Raw genomic sequence first — 11,923 nt, 5'->3', positions numbered from 1 at the left:
CATTCTTTGATTACTTAGCTGAAAGTGTCCGACAATGGAATACACGATACAATCAGGAATCCATGGCAGTACAACCTATCAGCACAATCAGTGATGGAGATAAATATGAGCCAACATATTATTTAGACACTCTTTTGCCTTAGTATTAGCCACAACAGATCCCTCAGAGCTGTGCATCATCAGGATTTCAATCTAATGCAGCACCTACTCCACTGGAGAAGTCTCTTGAGGATGTTTTCCAGCAGTTCATGCAGATCCAAATCACAACTAACAATTAGTACACTCAGACCATAAATAAATTGTGGGATACCATTAATGCGATGAGTATGCAGTTTGATATCTTAAAAAAAGGAGAATTTTCAGTAGAACATCAGTCTAATCCTCAAGAATGTCAACACCAACAAAAATAAATACATAATGCTTCTCTTGAGACATCGAAGGTCGTTCTTACTTCGAGAAGTGTAAACGAAGTTTCCCAACCTGAGATACTCATCGATATACCAATAGTTGTCCCATCACCTGAAGTTATAACTGAGATAGAAGAGGTCAAAGAAAAATCAGAGGAAGCGAGCTCAAAATTGAAGAAGTCAGTTAACGTAGAGGCATCATCCTAGCCAAATATTCAAGTGCACGAGACAGCCAAGGAATTGTCATTACTTATTGTAGTAAGTGTCAAGGATTGCAATGCAAAAGCAAATCTCTACAACACAATAAGGTAATTGGTGCATCAGATGAAGAAGTTGAGCAGACTGGTGAGAATTTAACTTTCAAGGAACCAGGTAAAAATTTTAATGTTGATGCTTCTGAAGAACCAAAGGTAACTACTCTAACAACTTTGCCTCAAAGACCGATTCTTAAAGAAGTGAAATTCCTAGAAAATATACTAAATAAAGATCACTTCTTGTTAAAACAAGGAAGGCAGTCTGCACATGTTTTGTCTAGTACCTTAGAACGTATTGATTTATTTGAGGCTAACTTTTGTGCAGGTAACACAACAGATTCATTTTGGCGACACAAATTTGGAGACTCGCCGGTTCAATTTACAGACTTGCACCCACCAGATGAAATTCCTCCAAAGCCTCCGCCAGACAGACTGTGATATTTTTCTTTCCCTTCTTTTCATTTTATTTTACCTTATTTTATTTTTAGTTAATCTTTCGGTACATTTTTCTATAGTTTCAATTTTTCTTTTCCATTACTTCTCCACCCAGGTACGCTCTACTTCTCCCGTGCACATCTTTTCTATCTCCCCTATGCTTTCACATTGAGGACAATGTTCCATTTTAGTTTAGGGGGGCGTGAGAATTTGCATGTGAAAATGTGCACGTATACTTTCTGGGTTTTATATTAAAAAAACAAAAAAGAAGAAAAAAAAAAAAAGAAAGAAAGAAAGAGTATTAAGGAATTACACTGACTTATGCCATGATTAACACTGACGTGTACCCTTCACATACTTGCATATAACTTAGGAGTTACACACTTAAGTTGTATAGTGGTTATTTATGTGTAGTTTCTCTTTATATGGCTAATCTAGGAATTGTAACTCTATATAGGTTGACTAGTAGTTCATTCGTGTTAATCTGACTATATAAACTCTTGTATTTACATGGTATCTCATGAGGCTGAAAATACACGTTTACGTGACTTGTGGCACTTAGGGTTTCTTGTGAGCACTGAGAGAGCGCCCGTGATGACTATGACACCTTGTGAGGTATTGTTGATCCATTAATCGTTTTTTTGAGTTTTTGACGTCAGCTCAGAGTTTATGAAACTCAACTTTCCTTCTTTCTTTTTTTTCTAGACTAGTGTCTAGGTTTTTGGCTTGCTAGCCTAGAGATGACATCTAGTGGGTAGATAGAAACCTAGGTCTTGTAGCCTACTCAAGATGTGAAGGTTGAATCACCCCTAGAAATATACTTAGTTCATGGACTACTGTTCGAGCTTAATTCCTATTGGTGGTATGAAGACAACAAAAGAAGTGTAATGATTGTCCTAATTGAGCAAGAAAAGACAAAAATTGAAGAACGAGCATAAGAAAGAATAAGAAGATTAGAAATGCACATGAAATAAAAAATTAATACTTGCTCCATAGAAATGCATAAAAAGTCATAAACAGGACACATGTTCTCCACATATGAAGACTCTTTAACTGCTTAATGCCTCAGACGTATTCACGTCTGGTTTGTGAATAAGTTGATCTAGGGTGGTCTTGGTTGGACATGGCGAGCAGGTGAGAAGATGCTAGGGTGAAAGGCCTGATACCTCACAAATAGGCTAGATCCTATTCAGACTAGTCCACTCCATACATTTAGCGTTTGTTTCTTGCAATGTGGGATGTTTGATCGTGACACTCCTCCTCACATATGATAAGTGAACCTATCCTTTTTGAGTGTTGTTTAGGGTATACCAGTTAGGCCAAGTCAAAACGACCGTTCTGTAGGTGTCCACTGGTATCCTAGGTGTAATGAGTCATACACATTACACATACCTCGAGATCTCACATGTTGATACTCAAATTTATATGACTACATTAACTCTGAATTGTATTGTTAGTTAACTTTATGTGAGTATAATGTTCTTAACGGCTACATAAGGATGAAACTTGCATGAATGACTTGCTTTGCAATTGCGTGAATTGTATATGAGCTTTTGTGTAATCTGGTAATATTCATGTATGTGAAATGGTATATTTGTGTTGCATGTGTAGTCATTTAATATTCACTAGAATTGGTGTTTATGGGTGTCACCCTAGAAACCCTCACGAGACTACAACTCGTCTACTAGGATCAACCTAGGGGTTTAAAGTCTTGTTGCATTTGGTAAATATAACCGTATTTCTCGCAAAAAAGGAGGTAGATAAGATTTGATAGCTTTCTTAGTTTTTTTTTTTTTTTTTTTGCTAGGGACTAGCAAAACTTTAGTTGGGGGTGTTATTACACACTTAAATTGCGCAATTAGTTGTTTTAATTCATGCATTACAAATTCTATTTTTATTTAAATTCCTAATTACTCTCAATATTTTAACATTGTATCTTTCTTATAATATTTGAGTTTGATTGAGTAATTTATGAATTTTTTATATTTTTTTATTGCAGAGCGACTATTGAAAGCTAAAAACTGACGGTACTTCGTAATCTGTGCGTAACTCTCTTATTCGACCTTCGATTTAGATAATTAAGAATGCTGTAGAAAAATAAGAAAACGCTCTACAATTTTCATGTTTTGCGTTTTGAGAAATACTAGCTGCATCAAGGTTGAAACCGGACATAAAGTTACCATACGCTATTTTATGGACTATTTTGACATTACTTCGTAATCTGGGCGTAACTTTCTTGTTCGAGCTCTGATCGAAACAATTCAAAATTTTGGGAAAATTTAAGATAGAGCTCTACAACTTTGGTGTTCGAGTTTTGAGAGATACAGACGTTTACTAGGTCAAAATTGGGTTTGAAAATGAAGGGCAGCTAGAGCCAAATTGAGATGAAAAAAAAAACCATAAATCCTTGAAGTGTCCCAGTCATGCAGAACGTGTGCTGGGTGTTGGGAGAGGGCAAAAGGGCAGCAATATGTTTCATATATATATATGGAAGGGTTGAAATGTCAAGGGTGGCGGTAGGGTTTAAGAAAAAACTTCTTTAGTTTTCTTTAAGTGGGCTTGACAAGAGGCGCAAGGGAGGACACACGAATTGCTGCTACTATACGGCCTTTTTCTCCTCTCTCTCTCTCTTTGAATTTAATAGTGTAGAATTAATTTTTGTTAAGAATTTAGTTTATTTCAATTCTAAGTTGGGATTAAATTTTGTTTAATGTTTGTTCTTTAATTTAAGAATAATATTATTTGATAAATTTTTGTTCCATCTCCCTTCTTTTCTCTCTCTTTCATTCTCTCTTTTCCTTTAAATAATTGTTTAAGTTCATCTTGCTTATTTAAGTTGTGTTTTAATTTAAGTCTTGAAATTTTTAATTTCTTTCTAGTTATTATTAAAGTTCAGTTTTTAATCTACGCTTTGTTAAGTTTTTGATTGTGTTAAAATTTAATTTTGGTTGTGTTAGTGATTGATTGAAGATTTTAAGGTTGAATGTTTCACTTGTGTAATAAAGTTTTCATTTTTAGGCTTTTGTCCGAAATTTCAAACGTAGGTTTTATTTCCTGTCTGAATGATTAGATGTAAGATTATTTTTCCACTGTTAATTTTGTTACCACCTATTTTATTGTGCTTGTTTCCTATTTCTTATCGTTAATTTAGTGTGTGTTAGGCTCATAAATTAAATTTCACGTTGTTTTAATTTCGTCACAAAATCTCAAAAATCTTAAGAAACTGAATCTAAATTATGTTCAGTACATTTTTCTTTTCTTAATTTCTTTTGGAATGACATGAATTTGGAATTAAAATGCATTCCCTGAGGAAGCGATTTGGCCCTTGGGTTAAATATTATATGACGAACTCCTATAATTGGGATAGCTTCCGAGCTGCTCATTTTTCAAGTGAATCACTCTGTAATAAAATAGCTAAAAAAATAGATTATTTTTCCTTTAATTGTGGAGTTACAAAAGGCATCTATGAGGCTTATGTGTTGCTCTCAATAGACTTGAATCCACATCACTAAAAATTTCCAAATTCTAATTTTTCAATTTTCATTCAAGTACCATAACCTTTTCATAAAACAAAAACCTTCCCAACTTTCCACAATGCATTCTCCCCCTCTAATGCCTAATGTAACGATCCGAAAATTCTACTGCTCTAATACCACAACTATAAAGACCCAAAAATTCTACTGCTCTGATAACACAACTATAAAGACCTGAAAATTCTACTGCTCTGATACCACAATTATAACGACCCAAACCTAAAGTGGGGTACCAGGTATACCTGTCCATAAATCCTTATCAAACATGCAACGGAAAACATAAATACCATAATAACTATACCAGAATATTAATACCACCATAATTATACATATACCTCCAAAATCCTAATTATTTGCATCCCAAACTGTCAAAAGCATATCTACATACACATATCAATGTAACACCCCGACCTCGAAGGGCTTGGGATATTAACTTTTTACTACTAATTTACAGCGGAAACAAAATAAACTCAATTATTATTAAACCAGAGCACTAATTATCCATATTACAATCATTTATTTCAAAAGAAGAAAATTACACAAACATAAATATCTGAAATCATACTAATATTTCTAATAAATCTTTATTTTTCTAATCCCCACCCGCATGCTTGCTAAGCCTGATTTTCGACATGCCCTTCAGAGTTATCTGAAATAAAAATATGATTGGAGTGAGACGACGCTCAGTAAGTAAATAAGATTATTATTAGTATGTGGCCAAAATAAGCTTTTTTTTTAAAAAAAAATTTCGTAAAACAATATTTAATACTATAACTTCAAAACTGTCTCTAGAATAAATATAAATTTAAAAATTTCTGCATAAAACTTTTACCATCAACTATAACAGTAAAATTTTATAATCATATACTATGACTGTTAAATTAAACTTTTAAGTTTAAAACTATATAAATATTTAATGATAAATATATATATATATATATATATATATATTTCCTTATATGTTTTCTTTAAATCGTCATTTAAGCACTAGAATGATCTTTTTTATGTAAACTTACACTTTTCCTTCAAATTATCAGTGACTTTGTATACGTAATTAACTATGTATAAACATATATTGTAAAAACCACCCTTAGGCCTATTTGCCGTAAGTCATGTTTACCCCCATGACTGGGTTGTGCGGTCCGAAGACTGGACTTAGCTGGCTGGTCGACCAAACTAAATCAACGTACATAAACTTTAAGTGAGATTTTCCTTATTAAGTCCTGGTCCGGAACCAGGTGTGCACTCAAGAGAAATCCACTAACATAAATAACCACTTTATAAACAGCGTGGGTGCACTCTGGTCCGTATAAACTTTAAGCTGCGGTACCGAACATCTGTAACTTTGAACTTTCGTTGCCATAAGGGGTTTTAAAATCATCTTATTATAATTTATGTAATTTAAAATAATATCGTAAAAATCTCATCTTTATTCATATTTTCATAAAAAATGCAACGTAAAAATAAACTCATGCCATACAATTTTTGTGTTAAAAATATATATAATTTTATTTTTGAATAGAAAGAAATGCTGAAAATTTACCCGAGGGGATTAGAACATTTCTTAACCCAAAAATAAATGTAAGTATATTAAAGATATAACTGATATAATTAAATATGCGTAAAAATAAACTCATGAAAATTTTGTAGAACTAATTAACATAATTGAAATTTACTTATAAAATAAACTTGGGTATGAATTTTAAATATAAAAAAAAAAAAAAACTAACATAATCAAAATTTACTTACCTTCTTCCTTACGAATACTGTAACTATCTCTAAGAAATGAGATTGGAAAGAGTGGGTGATTGAGAACTTACTCAAAAATTCTCTCTCCGCCACAATTTCTTTCACTCACTAATCCTTCTCTTCCTTAAAAAATTGTTGTGAAAAATAAAGGTTGAGAGCTCCCTATTTATAGGAAAATTTTGGGGAAGAAATAGAATTTATAAAAGTGTGGGGAGATGGGTAAAATTATAAGTTTTTTAAAATTAAAGAATGGGCAAAGGATGGGCAAGGTATGGGTTGAGTATGGGATGGGGATGGAGGCCATGTGGGAGTGCTTGCCACCATTCCCATTAAATAAATTTTTAATTATTTACTTACCTAATTAATTAATCAATTAGTTAATTAATTATTTTATTATTTTATTATTTTTCTTAATCATTATTATCATTATTATTATCATTGTTATTACTTTTAAACTATTTTTAGTATTTATTTATTTTATTATTTATTTTTGAACAAGAATTAAATTTTAATTTTGAAAACTCATGTGGGCCCCATATGATCTTGTGGGCCCCACACAACTTCGAGACCTGAATGGATCCTACGTAACTCGAATAACTCTTATACGATTTTATGCATCCTACATAACTTTGATACTCGTGTAAACCTCCATACGGCTTCGGGACTCATGTGGGCCCCGCATAAGATACCTATATTATTATTATTTTATCATATATTTTTATAAATTATATCAGTCAAAATATTATTTTATGTACTTATTTACGTATATAAACAGTGTTTTATGGCTCCGGGACTCATGTGGACCCCACATAGTCTTGTGGGCCCCACATATGATACCTATAATATTATCATCTTATTATGTATTTCTACAAATTATGTCTGTCAAAACACTATTTTATGTATATATACTTATTTACGTGTACAAACAGTGTCTATCCTATTTATCTTATGAAATTCCATTTTGACCAGACCAACTTCCAGGGAGCGACTAAGCCGCAATGGTCTCTGAGCACTCGCTTAAACAAGGTCTTTCTTAGGCATCAAACATGGAATCAAGGATCCTACAGAAAAGCACTTCTGTATTGATATTAACTCAATGACCATTTTTATTATTTTATTATTATTGTGCTATAATCATATATATATTTTTGGGTCATCACAGTCTCACCAGAACTTACCTACACAACACTAACTAATCCCGCCCCCTGAGCTCTCTGGGTTTGGTTCCTTACATTTCTTAAAATGTTGAAATTATTGGGGTGAGACACTTCTCAGTAAGATGGAATAGATTATCATCAGTGTGTGACAGATGAGTTTTTACATAAGTGAAACATAACCATTAATTTAACTTTAACTGAATAGGGCATTTATATACCATAACTCACACCTATACAATTTAAAATACATATTTTCTACTTAAACATACTTTAACTTAATCAATAATCATGTTTTCATAAATCTATATATATATATATACATAATAGGATTTCCCTGATGGAACTATTATATAATATCATGTATAATCCCCAATGATTGGGCTGTGCAGCCTAAAGGCTAGACTTAGCCATGGCTGGCCTACCAGACTAAGTCAAAACAGTTATGTCTATAGTACGATTGCCCACCCAACGTGGTCCAGACCTAGTGGGTAACCTGCTCCTTCAATACATCACTTCAAGGGTCAATCGACTATCATCTGCCTACACTTTCCTGATAGTGTGACTGCACTGCATGTAATACTAGTTACGGGACTGTGCTCTGAATTATAACTTGTCATGCCTCGAACCCGGAAATAGAACCCAGGGGTGAATTAGTAACCTAACATGTCCCTGTATCATACAAAACAACCATGATACACCATGATAAATGAGGGTCCGACCCGTGGGGTTCCCAGACACCCTATACACATCCAAATACAAAACCATATACACAATGGAAAAAGGTCATTCTAAGCGTACTTTGTACCATACCAGAGTCTATACAAAAGAAACTAGGATCCATAACACAAAATACAACATGGGTGTCAGTCAAAACCACAAAAGACCACCCGATATAGTCCTAGTACTTACCCAAGTACCTCTCGCAGTACACCGACCACTACGCTCCCAACTCAAGGACGCTAGTTCTGGTTACTTGAAGGACCTGTAAAATATGTACGTACAGCAGGGGTAAGACACCTCACAGTATGGAAGAATCAGGTTATGTCGGTGTGTGGCATATGAGTGTATGCTTTCACATTAAGGACAATGTTCGACTTTAGTTAGGGGGGATGAGAAAATACAAAAAAAATAAAAATAAATATGGATTATTAGGTCATAATTAACACTGACTTATACCCTTTACATACTTGCATATAACCTAAGAGTTACACACTTAAGATGTATAGTGGGTTATTTATGCATAGTTTATCTTTATATAGCTAATCTAGGAATTGTAACTCTATGTAGGTTGATTAGTAGTTCATTCGTGTTAATCTAGCTATATAAACTCATGTATTTACATGGTATCTCATGAGGCTGAAAAAACACGTTCATGTGACTTGTAGCACTTAAGGCTCCTTGTAAGCACTGAGAGAGCGTCTGTGGCGACTATGACACCTTGTGAGGTACTGTTGAATCATTTATCGTTCTTTTGAGTTTTTTACGTCAACTCAGAGTTCATGAAACTCAACTTTTCTTTTCTTTTTTTTTTCAATATTCTCTATACACTAGTCTATGTTTTTGACTTGTTAGCCTAGAGGTGACATCCAGTGGGGAGATAGAAACCTAAGTCTTATAACCTACTCAAGATGTGAAGACTAAGCCACCCCTAGAAATAGACTTAGTTCATGGACTACTATTCGAGCTTAATTCACATGGGTGGTATGAAGACAGCAAAAGAAGTGTAATGATTGTTCTAATTGACCATGAAAAGAAAGAAACTGAAGAATGAGCAGAGGAAAGAAAAAGAGAAATATAATTGCACCAGAATGAGAAAAAAAAATTTATTACCTGCTCCACACAACTACCATAAAAAGTCAGGGACACGACACATGCTCTCCACATATGAAGACTCTTCAACCGCTTAATGCTTCAGATGTATTCACGTCTAGTTTGTGAATAAGTTGATCTAGGATGGTCTTGGTTGGATATGGCTAGTAGGTAAGAAGATGCTAGGGTGAAGGATCCAACACCTCACAAGTAGGCTAGATCCTTTTTAGACTAGGCCACTCCATACATTTAGCGTTTGTTCTTTACAATATGTGGGATGTTTGATCCTCCTCATATATGACGAGTGAACTCATTTTTTTTAAGTGTTTTTTAGGGTATACCAGTTAGGCCGAGTCAAAATGACTGTTCTGTAGGTTTCCACTGGTATCTGGGGTGTAACAAGTCATACACATTACACATACCTCGAGATTTCACCTATTTATACTCGAATTTATATGGCTACATTAACTCTGAATTTTAATTACTAGTTAACTTTATGTGAGTATACTGTTCTTAACGGCTATATAATGATGAAACTTGTATGAATGACTTACTTCGGAATTGCGTGAATTGTGTATAAGCTTGTGTGTAATCTGGTGATATTCATATATGTGAAATGGTATATTCGTGTTGAATGTACATTCATTTAATATTCATTGAAATTGGTGTTTGTGGGTGTCACCTTGGAAACCCTCACGAGACTACAACTCGTCCACTAGGATTGACCTAGGGGTTTAAAGTCTTATTGCATTTGGTAAATGCAACTGTATTTCCCACGGAAGAAGAGGTAGATAGGATTTGGTAGTTTTCTTAATTTTTTTTTTAAAATTTTGCTAGGGACTAGCAAAACTTTAGTTGGGGGGTGTGATTACGTGCTTAAATTGTGTAATTAAGTATTTTAATTCTTGCATTACGAATTATATTTTTAATCGAATGTCTAATCATTCTCAATATTTTAACATTGTGTTCTATTTATAATATTTGGCTTTTATTGAGTAATTTATGAATTTTTCGTATTTTTTTTTTTTATTGCAAGGCAACTATTAGAAGCTAAAAACTAACGGTACTTTGTAATTTAGGCGTAACTCTCTCATCCGACCTCAGATTCAGATGATTCAAAATTCTGTAGAAATATAAGAAAATGTTCTACTATTTTCATGTTTCAAGTTTTGAGAGATACTAGCTGCATTAAGGTCAATATCAAACGTGAAGTTACTATATGCTGTTTTTATGGATTATTTCGACATTGTTTCATAATCTATGCGTAACTTTCTCGTCTGAGCTCCGATCGAGATGATTCAAAATTTTGGGGAAATCTAAAAAAGATCTCTACAACTTTTTTGTTTTTAATTTCGAGAGATACGGGTTTCAGTATGGTCAATATTGGCTTTGTGCGCTAGAAAACAAAAGGGAAGAAAAGAAGAAGCAAGAAAAGAAAATAAATAAATAAAAAATGAAGTGGGTCAGGTCTGGATGTGGCCCGACCATGCAAGTGAGCGTGAAGAGGCGGTGGGGGCGTGAAGAGGTTTTCTGGGATATTAGTTTGTAGGTTTTTCCTTGTGGGGTTGAAAAGTCAACATAGCAAGGGGATATATATATATATATATAAAATATTAGTTGGTAGGCTTAGCTAGTTTTTCTTTAGGTTTTCTTTAGCTTTTCTTTTTTGGGGAGAGGGGATGGGGGCAGCAGCAGCTGGGGCTAGAGGAGGCTGTGCACAGCTCCATAACTACGGCCAGCTCTCTCATCTCTCTCTCTCTCTCTCTCTCTCTCTCTCTCTCTCTCTCTCTCTCTCCCTTACTCTCTCGTTTCTATCTTTCTTTGAACTAAATTTTGTTAAAATTAATCTTATTGTTAAGTTTTTAATTTATTCAAAGCTTGGATTAATTTTTGTTTAAAAATAGTTTATTTAATTTACGAACTTCCTTTTTATTAGATAAATTTATGTTTAAATCTCTCTCTCTCTCTCTCTCTCTCTCTCTCTCTCTCTCTCTCTCTCTCTCTTGCATTTAAATTATTGTTTAAGCATTATTATTGTTAATTTCAATTTGTCTTCTTGTTTAAAGTTTTTATAGGGATTTAATTATTTTCTTTGGCTGTTTTTATTATTAAAGTTTGTGTTTTTATTTAGAGTGTATTCTTACTTGGGTTTATGTTTAAAGTTAATATTTTTATTCAATTGGATGATTGCAAGTTTTATTTATTTTGTTATTCCGGTATTTAAATCTAGTATTTAATCAGTTATTTTGCGCGTGTTTAATTTTTAGTTAAGGTTTAAATTTCATTGCAAAATCTCAAAAATGCTAGGAAACCAAATCTGAATTGTGTTCAGTAAATTTTTCTTTTCTTAATTTCTTTTGAAATTACACAAGTTTGGAATTAAAATGCATTCCCTGAGGAGACGATCTAACTCTTAGGCTAATTGTTACACGACTGAACTCCTATACTGGGGATAGCCTTCGCACTGCTCAGTTTTAGAGTGAGTCAAAAAGCATGAGAGAAAGAGAGAGAGAGAGAGAGAGAGAGAGAGAGAGCTGCACTCTCTCTGGATTTCAGAAGCAACTATCTCCTTCAGGAAG

Source organism: Malania oleifera, chromosome 2 (genome assembly GCF_029873635.1).
Source record: "Malania oleifera isolate guangnan ecotype guangnan chromosome 2, ASM2987363v1, whole genome shotgun sequence".
Taxonomy (NCBI): Eukaryota; Viridiplantae; Streptophyta; class Magnoliopsida; order Santalales; family Ximeniaceae; genus Malania; species Malania oleifera.
This window is presented reverse-complemented; position numbering follows the sequence as displayed.